Source organism: Hemicordylus capensis, chromosome 2, assembly GCF_027244095.1.
Source record: "Hemicordylus capensis ecotype Gifberg chromosome 2, rHemCap1.1.pri, whole genome shotgun sequence".
Taxonomy (NCBI): Eukaryota; Metazoa; Chordata; class Lepidosauria; order Squamata; family Cordylidae; genus Hemicordylus; species Hemicordylus capensis.
This window is the reverse complement of record NC_069658.1, coordinates 57,600,540-57,613,275: the sequence shown is the minus strand read 5'-3', so window position 1 is coordinate 57,613,275 and position 12,736 is coordinate 57,600,540. Positions and strand designations below refer to the sequence as shown.

Below are 12,736 nucleotides of genomic sequence, written 5' to 3'. Positions count from 1 at the left end.
CATAGTCTGCAATCTAGCCTTTAGATATCAAATCTGTTGCAATGTTTCTTCCCACCATAGCTCAGCTCACTCAGCCTGCCAGCAGGGAGACTTTTGATATTTGTGGTCAGCTGTGAGTAGGCCTTTGTTGCCAAAAAAGAGAATGAATGGATGTTTGTAAGACTAGGAAGTTCACATTTTCTATCTATAAGTGAACTCCAGCTCCACTGCGGGTGTGAAACTGCCCTTATTATGGGCCTGCCACTGTTCTCTACAAGAGCAACGCTGCTGCTCAGTATTGCAGAGTGATTTCTTGATTTATAAGGAATTAAACAAGAAGCTTAACTTTAGTTGCAGAAACATCATCTTAATTATGTATTATTTCTTAACACTAGCTAACAAGATAACAATCCCTTCTACAAGAGGGGGCGAGCAAAACCAACTGAACTGATAAAACAACCAATCAACTGAGCAGAAGACTGACTCCACCCCCAAGGACCCAGCATAGACCCAAACACAGGCACACACATACAGAGGTAAGTATGCCTTAGACAGGAAGAGAGACAATGCTTAGTCACAGAGTAAAATCCCAACCTCAGTTGGGGGAAGGGAGGTGCCAGGATCTCCACCCAGGGCTGGCCGCCGCAGATGAACTGGTGGGTGGGGTCGGACAATGAGCTGAAGTTGTGTTGCTCATCCACCCTTCCTGCCCTGCTCAGGCTGCTCATCTCTCCTTCTGTTTTTGCTCTGCCCTGAGCTGCATGGACCATCATTTGCCCAGCTGAAGATAGGAATCCTCAACCATGCAACTGAAATCCCAATTCATACCCACAGTCACTGTGCAGCTCAGGGCAGGGTGAGCACAGAGGGAAAGAAAGACAGTCTAGTTAGGGCAGGAAGGATGAATGAACAATGCACCTGGAGTTCATTTTCCGCCTGCCCGCCCCTCTCCGATCATCTTCAGAAGCCGCCCCTGGCTCCACCAAACACCTTGCCATGCAAAATATAATTAAACTTGCTGGGCCTAGAAACTATTGAGAGGTCTACAAACACGAGCTGGCAGGCAGAGAAGAACCAGCCAAGAATATGAGTGCCAGGAATGTTGAAATATTCAGACCCATGATAATATGTAAATATTTAAAATATTTAAATATTTAAATTTAATTTAGTAAAATATTTAACTTGTAACTTTAATTTGTATTTTTTTAAAAAACCTTTTAAATGTGGTTTTAGCCTGATCTGTTAAACTTATTCATTATTATTATTTTAAATTGTGTGTGTGTGTGTGTGGCGTACCCGCCGCTAATCCCATGCGTGGCATGAGATTTTACGAGCGAGGGGAGGGGGAGGGGATGGTGAGCGGCCTGCGAGAAAAAGCATCTGCAAGGCCGGTTGATGAGTGGTAAGAAGAAGGGGTGGCCACACCGGCCGGCCACCTGGCAGGGAGAACAAAAGGGGGCTGAAGGGATGGGGGCGGGAGAGGCAGGGAGAACTAGGAGACCAGATGCTCTTTGCTAGGTCAGCTAGTTTTTATTAATTTTGTGAGTCACTCCAAGCAATAGTGCACTGGATCAAAAGGGTGTTGTGCGTGTGTGTGCTTATTTGGGTGGTGTGTATGTTTATTTGGTAAAACCAAATTTACCAAATATTTGGTAAAACCAAATAAATGATGCCCTTCCCATGTTGGAGTCTGGACCTGGATCAAACGATGCCCTTCCCATGTTGGAGTCTGGACCTGGATCCTCATAGCCTGCATGCCCACACAAATGACCTCTTTTGTGGGCCAGGCAATATTCATCTAGTCTGGATCATCCTTTGGGGAATTATAAGGTTCAAACATACCCAAATAGGCCCCTGAAGCTTCGCACAGCCTGAAATAAGCACTCTATTTTCATTTCTTGGAGGTGTTGGAAGTCCTTTTCCCTTTTCCGGTAACCCAAAATGGAAACCCCCTTTCCTCAGAGACTCATCTACAAATCTGGTAGCTGCAGACAGTTACACAGACAGTTCTGACAGGACTCTTTCACACCTCTTGTTCTCAGCTCAATGTGGGGTTCCTACAAATGTCCCTCTGTATTTTAAACTAACAAGAGATGTGTCTTTTAGAGTCCTGTAGAAATGAAGCTCTTTTTCAAGGGATTTTGATAGGTGTTAACAGCAGGAAAACGATGACACTGAAGAAAATAGGAATGTGGTTTTCTTTGTAAATTCTGAGTGACCTCCCCCTTAACAAATGTTACATGGTATATTCAGTGCTTATGTCGTAGGAAATCAGCATTAGTCCCCACCCCATCTTACCAGCTGTTTCTACATATGCATCACTAATTATATGCATTAATTTGTCCAGCATTTACATGTGTTAATTATGTATGCAGTCTAGTCACCTGTAACAATGTCTTTTGATTCAGAGTTAAGCCTGTTATTAGAATTTGTGAAGTGAACTTTCACATGTCAGTATGGTCATTATTAATTGGAACATATGAACGATGATGCTTATGAAATATTTATTCATATTAAGAAAATGTATCATTTCAGTCATTTAGTGCCAAGGGTTTTGAAAATGGCAATTTTATCATTACTTTATCATAGTGACTAATTGAGAAAATGGGGCTTACATTTTACCTCCCCCTAGTTGCACCCTAAATTTTATGGAATTTAGTGAACCTCGATGGTCTTGATGAGAGTATAAAAATAACTCTCTGTTAAATATTTGTTTAGCCTACTTTCCAGTAGGCTTATGGGATCACCCAACATTTCATGTGTCTTTGTGTGTTTCCCTGCTATCAATTTTGCAACGCCTGGACCAATATGAACCAAATCGGGTACAGTTGTAGGGATACACAGAGACACCACAGTGGCATAGATTGTGGTGATGTAATCCACCCCAATTCAAGATGGTGGCCGCATGAAGATCTGAGGCACAAGCAGGCTAACCTTTGAACTGCCTAACTGATATGAACCAAATTTGCTACAGCTGTAGGGACACATAGGGATGCCCTAATGGTGTAGTTTGTGATGATGTAATCCAACCCTATTCAAGATGGTGGACATGTGAATATTTGAGGTGCAAGTGGGCTAACTTGTGGAACATCTAACTGATCTGAACCAAATTAGGCACAGTTGTAGAGAGTGACAAACAGGGACACTTCAATGGCATAGTTTGTGCGGATGTCATCTACCCCAATTCAAGATGGAGGATGTGTAAACTTTTGAGGTGCAAGTGGGCTATCTTGTGAACTGACTAACCAATTTGAACCAAATTTGCTAAAGCTGTAGGGGCACACAGGGACATCTCAGTGGTGTGGTTTGGGATGATGTCATATACCCAAATTCAAGTTGATGGTCACAAAAACATTTGAGGCACAAGTGGGCTAACTTGTGAACCGCCTAATGGATTTGAACCAAATTTGATGCAACTGTAGCAACACATAGGGATTCCCAAATCTCATAGTTTGTGATGATGTCATTTACCCCAATCCAAGATGGCAGACACATGAACATTTGAGGTGCAAGTGGGCTAATCTGTGGAGCATCTAACCGATTTGAACCATTTTAGGTACAAAAATGAGTGAGTGACATACAGGGACACCTCAGTGGCATAGTTTGTGATCATGTCATACAAACTGATTCAAGATGGCAGGTGTGTAAACTTTTGAGGAACAAGTGGGCTAACTTGTGAACTGCCTAACTGATTTGAACCAAATTTGCTACATAGGGATGCCCAAATGTCATAGTTTGTGATAATGCCATCTACCCCAATCCAAGATGGCAGACGCATGAACGTTTGAGGTGCAAGTGGGCTAATCTGTGGAGCATCTAACCGATTTGAACCATTTTAGGTACAAAAATGAGTGAGTAATACACAGGGACCCCTCAGTGGCATAGTTTGTGATCATGTCATACAAGATGGCAGATGTGTAAACTTTTGAGCAACAAGTGGGCTCACTTGTGAACTGCCTAACTGATTTGAACCAAATCTGCCAAAGCTATAGAAACACAAATGGATGTGCCAATGGTGTAGTTTGTGATGATGTTATCCACCCCAATACAAGATGGCGGATAAGTGAACCATTGAGGTGCGAGTGCGCTAACTTGTGGACTGTCTAATCAATTTTGGTACAGTTGCCATGAGTGACAAACAGGGACACCTCAATGGTGTAGTTTGTAATGATGTCATCTTCCCCAGTCCAAGATGGTGGACACATGAACATTTGAGGTACAAGAGATCTAACTCGTGGACCTCGATTTGAACCAAATTTTATCCAGTTGTAGTGATAGTAAAAGGGAAGTAGGCAGATTAGTTCTTACTAGAACAACTTGTTAAAGCCTGACTTGCCAAGATAGGACGCACTGTTTGTCTTGGACTAACAATACTCTTCTGGTAACAGGATCAAGCTGCACCAGATCCACAATTCTTTACACCCTTATGAAACATGATAAAAGAAATATCTTGGAAACATCTTAGCAATCCTCATCCTTTCACATTCTGAGACCCAGTTATTATGTTATTTTCTGACACAGTGAAGCCACCACCATCAGAATATTTTTTCAAAACATTTTTGCTTAGAGACTATTCTATTTAAATATACCCTCATATGGTGAGAATTGGTGATTAGCATCAAAGGGTGAACTCTAGTTGCCAATGGGTTCCCTGCATAAAACTAGAGTACCAGCTCTTGCCACATGAAAAATAAAACACTCACCCCTTTCACATGACCATGCATACCATGGTCATTTGAATGGGGTGACAGGCTGACAGCTAGACTAATGTTGTACTAGTGAAACAAATGAAGATGCAACCACACAAGGTCACATAGCTGAATGGATGCTCAAAGTAGCTCAAATCAAATCTCATACTCTTGGTCCATTTGTGCAAGCATTGCACTTGAGGAACAAGTCAGGATCCCCCCTAAATGTAATGATAAATTCTAGCGATAATGTGACAATAACAGATAGCTTTGCATAATTAATTCCCTGAAACATAAATGGATAGAGGCAGGTGTTTCACAGCAGGAAGTGCACCTAAGGTTGTACAAGCATGTGCAGTTGCACCAGCGTTGCACTAGTTTGGAACACAATCTGACAACTTAGCGGAACAAGGGCAAAATCCTTGCACTAGTGTAACATGTTTGCCCAATGCAGCATTAGTCTAGATGTCAGCCTCAATCTTTAAGGGAGCTGCTAATGTATATATCACTTTCTTCTTGTAATATATGAAAGTTATAAACTCTGAGGCGAGTTTCACAATCAGTGAGAACTGCCTTAAGGGGTTTGTGGGGGAGAGCAGGCTTAGCCCACTCTCCCCAGAGATTATCACAATTTCAGCCCTGGGTGACCGGATCGGCTGCCCACATGACTGTGGGCTCTGTCACGGAGCTGGTGGGGGCTGCGGGGATTGGGGGCCATGTGGCCGCCAGAAGTTCCAGGATGCTCCGCACGAGTGTGCAGGGCATGCTGGAGAGACCCCTGAGCCTTGGAGGCTGCTTTTAGGCTCCCGGCTGGGGGTCTCCTCATGTGTTGCCACGGTGCGGAGCCATGGCCCGGCAATACATGATCAAAAAGATGAGGTTAACGCTCCTTTAACATCGGCTAAGGGGAGGGGTGCTTTGGGAGGCTTGCTGCCAGGAGCCGCATGGCTCCAGTTGCGGCACACGATCAGCCGAAATCAGGCTAGACTCCCTTAGCCCGATTTTGGCCGATCGTGAGAATAGCCTCACCGAGTTTTGTGAGTTTCTCACATCTTGATCCACAATCCAGATCAACTAAAGCTTTTGGATCTAAATTGTTTTACCCCTCTTGAGACTAAAGGAAGTACTTTGTCTTGAACAATATATTATTATGCTATTTATACATAGTCTACCAGATGTTATTGACTGGATTTGGTACTTTAATTATCGGGCCCTTTCCAAGGGTCTAGGATAACTAAAGAAAAATTAAAGATATTGTCATAGTATTTGTGCTGTCCCGAGTAGTGTGGCCTTCTGTAGTTGATGTGTTGTAATTTTGTTGATGCCCAAAGTGTCAAGATGGAGTTCAGGTTCTTTTGGCACTGCACCAAGGGCACCAACAACTATTGGCACCACTATTGTTTTCTTTTTCCAGAGCTGCTCAATTTCAGTCTGAAGGTCCTTGTATTTAGTTATTTTCTCCAATTGTTTTTTATCGACTCGTCTATCCCCTGGGATTGCAATATCAGTTATCAGAACCCAATTCTTCTCAGTGACCGTCAGATCAGGTGTATTGTGTGTATTCAAAAATCCCAAAGGATTTTTGCCTCTTCATTTTCTGTGACCTTCTCAATCAGATGATTTCACCAGTTCTTGCATGCTGGCAATTTGTAATGCTTGCAAAAGTTCCAGTGGATCATTGCAGCAAATTTATTGTGTCTTTCCTTATAGTCAGTCTGTGTGATTTTCTTACAACAACATACAAGGTGCTCAACTGTCTCATCTGCTTCCTTACATACCGACACTTACTTACTTTCTGGGTCTTATCAATTTTCGCTTTTATAACATTCGTTTGTAGTGATTGTTCCTAGGCTGCAAAAATGAAACATGCTGTTTCTTTCTTCAATGTCCCCTTCTTTAACCATTGCCATGTTGTGCTGTTGTTGACTTTGGATTTATGTCATTAAAAAACTGGCAGTGCAATGGTTTGTTGTGCCATTTTTCTTGTCGATTCCTCCTTTGCAGTTTTTTGTATTCATCCTTCGATTCCTTTATTTTCAACAGTCCTGTCTTACTCACTTCCTATTGCATTGCTTCTTGGCTTTCATTGATGTATTCCACTGATGCTCGTTTTTCTTCCTCAACAGATTGTCTGACTTGCAACATTCCACATCCACCTTCATTTCTTGGCAGGTACAGCCTATCAACATCACTTCTTGGGTGCAGGGCATGATTGATGGTCATTATTTTCTGGTTTTCCCATCCAGCACATCCAATTCTGCTTGTGTCCAATCAACAATACCTGCTGTATATCGGATTACAGGAATTGCCCATGGGTTGATTGCTTTGATAGTGTCACCACCATTAAGTTTGGATTTCTGTGTCTTTCTTACTCGCCTCATATATTCCTCACTAACCTTGGTCTTCACTTCAGCATACTTGATCTTGACACTTTGGAGAATGCCCAAACACTTATAACTTTCCTCAGGTGATAGACTCTTTATGTTGTTTCTGTTTGGCATCTCAGTTCCTTCACTAGTTGTCATTTTTCCTCAATTGATTGCCAATATAGCAGATTTGTTCAGTCCAAACTAGATTGCAAAGTACCACTATAAATTCTAACCGTATTGAGTAATGACTCAATTTCAGATGGTGACTTTTTAAAAAGCTTTAGATTGTCCATGTAAAGAAAGTGGGAAAGCTAACTGATGTTTTTGAAGTTTGGTATTCATGGGTTGTTTTGTTCAAGTTAATGGATAACAGAATTAGGGAGATTAAAAATAGTAAAGGTGACAATGAGTCTCCTTGAAATATTCCTCTCCAGATGTTAGTTCTCCCACTTCTTCTCCGTTGACTAGCAAATGAGTCTTCCATGTGTTCATTGCCTTTTTAAAAACAAAGTTTTTAATGTTAACATTCACTCCAGTCATATCCAAGCATTTTAAATTCCAGTTATGTGGTAATGAGTTAAATGCTTTCTTATAGTCAATCCAAGCTATGTTTAGATTCATCTTCTTTTGTTTACAATTTTCCAAAACCATTTTGTCAATAAGAGGCTGATCTTTCATGCCTATTGTTTCCTGATGGTTTCCATTGGTAACAAACTGTTCCTTTCTAGGTGGTCTTGCATGGCATCTGCTACAATTGCTGTCATGAGCTTGAACATTGTTGGAAGGCAAGTTATTGGCCTACAGTTACTTGGTACTGTGCCTTTTTCATAGTCTTTCAGAAGAAGAGGTCTTGCCAGTTGTCATCCATTCATCAAGTTCTCCACCTTTGAATATATCATTCAATTGCTCGGCTAATCTTTTATGTAAGCTGGTCGGATGTTTGAGCCAAAAGCTGTTTACTTCTTCCATTCCCGGTGCTGTCCAATTCTTAATCTTTTTTGCTCGGTTTTCAACCAGTTGGGGTTTTATTATCTCATCGTCCATTTTGGTTCCATCCAATTTCACCTCAACTATTTTTTATCCATTCTGCATTCTTGTTATAATCAACAGGGTTGTCCCAAATATTTCTCCAAAACCCAAGAAGCTGTTCCCTGTCCGGTTGCACTATGTTATCCAATTTTTCTCCATTCCGATGTTGGTTTGAATAGAAAAGGAAATTTTGTTGGTATTGCAGTACACGAGCAACATATCGGCTGATCTTTTTCACTATTGCTGTAATTTGCTGTTTCACAATTTTGAAGGCTTCTTTGATCTTCCTGGTATCCAAATGGTACTTCTTTACTAAGTATTCCTTGATTTTTTTCATTCTTAAGCTTTTTCTCTTCCATGTCCTTCAATTTGCTGGCATCTGCCCTTAACTTACTGATCTTATTTTCCAATCTAACCTTCAGTTTTGGTTTTTCCTTTTGTTGTATCTTTGGCTTGTTAAGTTCATATCCAAGCTCTTGTGTGATCACTGCTGCCGCACTGTACATGAGCTAGTTTGCTCCCTGTAATGACTCAGTCTTAATCTTGGCTACAGCTTTGTTCAGGTCATTTAATGCTTATGCCAGATCTTTTTTGAACACCAGCTTCAGTTCAGGCAGTCTTTTACACTCTTTTCTTTCTTCCATATGTTCAGTAATTTTTCCTTTCAGTTCTTTTTTCATCCCAGTTAGCTGATGATCTTGAGAATTTGGCACAATCAACAGATATGTTTCACTTCTTTCTTCGTATTCATTTTTGACTATGCCTTGTTCTACCACTGTTCCTTCAGGATCTGCTGGAGAATTTCTTTGCACTTCATGCTCAGTATCCTCACTCTGGATATTTTGCTGGAATCCATCCAATTCTTTCACATTATAAATCAACATTGATCCACAAATCTAAGTTCCATAATTTCCGAGTGCGGATGTTTTTGTCTCCAAATTTCATATATTCTTTTCTGGAATCTACGTTTTGACAGGTTCAATTTAAAGTAACAAATCATAATTTCTTGATTTTCTGCAACTGTATACTTTCTATGTTGAGTGTGTTCTTTCAGTAGCTCTACAGTCTCCAGCCCTGGTTGCTCAGCTGAAAATCCAGAGTCCTGTAACCCATTTTTTTGACAAGTGCCCAGGTACTCTAGCACTCTATGTGGTCCTTGTTGACCCGGGTGACGACCAATCTGGTATAGAATTTGTTTTTCTTGTTCTTACCATAGTTATGTGATTAGGCATGTTTAGTCTGGCTTGCAGAGGCCTGTCTCATTTTGGCGACCCTCCAGCATATAGCCCTCTGCATCCTCAAATCTCGCAAGCCCCTCCACCTCATCAAGGTAGTGCCTGGTGGAAGGGCTTGAACAGTATATTAATATTATTTTATCATCATCATCATCATCATCATCATCATCATTGAATGTTTATATACCGCTCTTCAACCAAAGTTCCCAAAGCAGTTTACATAGAAAAATAAAGACATAAATAATGGACAGATAATGGACAGATAATGAGCATCAGTCCTTTTTCTTTCTCCCTGCTACTCCCTGTTCAAATTTTGTCCAAATTTTTTACTATTGCATGCCACAAACTTTTCCTTAGAGATCCTCAAGTTAAGTTTATATGGGACAAATCTCATGCTGTGCAGACCTCTCGTTTCTATTATTTTCTACATTATGGGACGAAGGCCTTGCTATCTGAACATCACTGCACATACCTAAGGATGACAGAATCCCCAATAGCTCCTTACACCATGGCTGAAAATTAAAGCAGATTTTTAAAAAATTCCCGTTTTGACAAAACGTCCTTATGAATACTTCAATAGAGTGCAAGAGTAGATGAGTGTCTGATTATTTCCATACAATGGCCTTGCAGAGGGTGACATCCAGAAGCCTGGACAAGACATAGATGGTTGTTAAACTCCCTGGGGCCTTTGAACAACATCTTGCCCTTAGAGTCCATCTAGTTCTGAAGCTGTTTTTAGATTGTGCTCTGCCCTCTCTTTCTTTCTAGTGGTGTCATTCACTCTGCTGCTCATGCCATGTCAAAGGTGACTGACCTTTTCTCTTAGATGACAAAAAGCACTGGGAATGGATTGTGATCACATAATTTGTCAGTAGGAGTTTTTAAAAGGAGATGAACAAGGACTCTTAAGTGCAAAGCTTTGTCTTTGGAGTGTTGTCTCTTTAACTAGGTTTTCTTTAAATTGTAATAAAGGCACTCGCTTCCATTTACTTGCTGCTGGTCCTTTGGAACAGGGTAAACTTCCTACTGACCTTTCCTTGCTGCATTTAAATTTGATCCCTATCTCTCCCAGGCAGCCTGCTGCATCTCTTAGCTCTTTGGCAGTTCACTGATTTTCTCTCAGCAAGTGAAGCTAACAAGATACGATACATTCATGTTGATTTTCAGGGGGGAAATGTTGAAAAATTTAGTTGAGGATCCCTGAATCCTCAATGATTCAAAATCCTTGAATGTTGGAAAGCAAAAGGCAGCCTTACAAATTCAGCTTCCCTTGGATGAATGAATGCTGCTGATTTTTGGTGTCTTTGCAATAATATATATTTTAATATATTGATTTCTGGTGTATTTGCAATAATATCTATCCAATTGTCTAGGCTGAGCTTGTGTTAATGAGGTGCCACAGGTGTTAATATATATCCAACTGTCTAGGCTGAGCTTGTGTTAATGAGGTGCCACATATGAGCAATGCTAGTTCTACAACAATATCAGTTAAGTGCTTAAGTCACAAATAGCTCTGAGCAGTGCAGAAATTTAACTGTTTCCCAAAAGCCACTTAGATGCCAGAAGTATATTTCCAAAAGGTGAGTTGGATGCATATAAAATGGTTTTTTAAAAGTGTGTGTTTTTTTATGTAGCTGACTGCCCCCCAACTGTCAAATTCTAGAGCTGTCAATACACTGGCTGACATCCAACACAGCATAACGCAGGTGGTGCCGATCCATCTGCAGCATTGTAGACGCTTAGCAATGTGCCAATGGTCTAGGGATGTGCACTGAATTAGATTCGGGTCCAGGCAAGTTTGAATTGATTTGAACAAATCTTCACTCTTTTCAATGGTTCCAAATCGAATAGGTTCAAATTCCATTCAGATTTCTTGCACATCCCTACAGTGGTCTTGTACCTATGCACAAGAATGCAAATACTTCAAGTTGTGCACCCGCATCCTGGAAGAACTAGTTAGATAGGAAACATTGCACTGATGATCAAGTGATGTGTTTCCAATCTAACTAGCATTTCTTCAGTGCAGGGACACTACTTGAAGTACCTAGATGAACACCAGCACTTTGCTGTGAGACCACAGCAGTGCAGGTGCATCGACACCACTAGCATTATGCTGTGCTGGATGCCAACCACTATGTTTTACCATGCTCAAGAATGAAAGGAATTCCTTACCTCAGAAATTATCAGGTCCAGCAAGGTCAGGTGGTCCCCATGTGGTAAGTTTTGAGGACCGTGGTGTACTAATTGCCAACCTAAGAAGGCAAAATCAAGTTGCATAGTTCAAGGTCGGCACAGGTCAGGTTCAGAGGCAAGCAGCTGAAAGGCCAAGGGACCAGATTTGAGCGATATAATCCAAAATACTGAAGGTTTGAAAAACCAGAAGCAGGTAATGTAGGCCAAAGACAGGTCATATAGTGTTGTATGAAGAAATATTTTCTTATGTCTGTTCTCGGCCTGGGTCAAAACTCTTCATCCCATTTTTTGCCAACATTTTCATGGGTGGCAAAAATTTGAGGGATTTTTGCCACTTTGTGGGGGAAATCCATAAAATTTCAAGGGTGGGGTACATGGCTTACCTAAGATGTCAGCATGGTTTAGTTTTGAAATGCAGAAAAGCCACCATCTCTGCATGCAGCAGCAGAAACACTAGAAATACTCCCAGCAGCCAGCTCCATTTTCTTCCCCAGAATGCACTGGGGGAAGATACAATGTTGTGACATTGCCACATGATGTCTAAACTGTGTGTCCTTCTTCAGTGCATTCTGGGAAGGAAAATGAAGTCGGCTGATGGGAAACAAGTGGTTCATAGCACTGCTACCACTGCCCACAGAGGCAGCAACATTTTCGTGTTTAAAAGCAAGAAATGTTACCACTTAAGTTAAGCTCTGGCACCTGCAATGGCTTCCTCCATTAATAGAATAGGGTTCCTTGTGCACAGCTTCTCCCTCAATTGAAATAAATGGGGCAGTCTGCAGAGGCAAACTTGCAGTGGGGGGGGGATTAATGTGATATGAACCAAAGTTGTATCTTTCTGTGGGAAAATTTTGCATTCATTCATTTTCTCTCCAGCATTCTGCATTCATTTCTTGTTTTCTTCAGGCAGCATTTCACATCCAAGAACTACATACACAGAGACAACATAGACCTGGGCAATTGTGAATCTGTGTGTTGCGTTAACAACTCCCATAGATCTATCAAAACTGTGAGAAGAGAATAGCTATTAATTAATGGGAGATATTACCATAACGGAGACATTGTAAGAGTCTTCATAGAGCTGTCAAAACATTAGGTGAGTTCTGTGCAACTGGCATTCAGATTTCTGACAAAACTGTATCTAAAAATTTGCTTTTTTTCTTTGTTAGGCAAATGCAACAAACAGGTTTTTTGTACCACCTACTAATCTTTTATCAATCAAGAACAAGTGTTTATGGCAAGC

General features: G+C 41.1%; 1 long non-coding RNA gene across 1 annotated transcript in view; it reads left to right on the top strand.

Annotated features, from left to right (window-relative positions):
- The first annotated feature begins 379 nt into the window (after positions 1 to 379).
- Positions 380 to 12,736, top strand: part of LOC128348002 (uncharacterized) — a 35,012-nt gene continuing 22,655 nt past the window's right edge. Inside the window, exons 1-2 of the long non-coding RNA XR_008317874.1 lie at positions 380 to 515; positions 12,400 to 12,589. This is a non-coding gene — a long non-coding RNA (uncharacterized LOC128348002). The remainder of the gene's footprint in view (positions 516 to 12,399; positions 12,590 to 12,736) is intronic.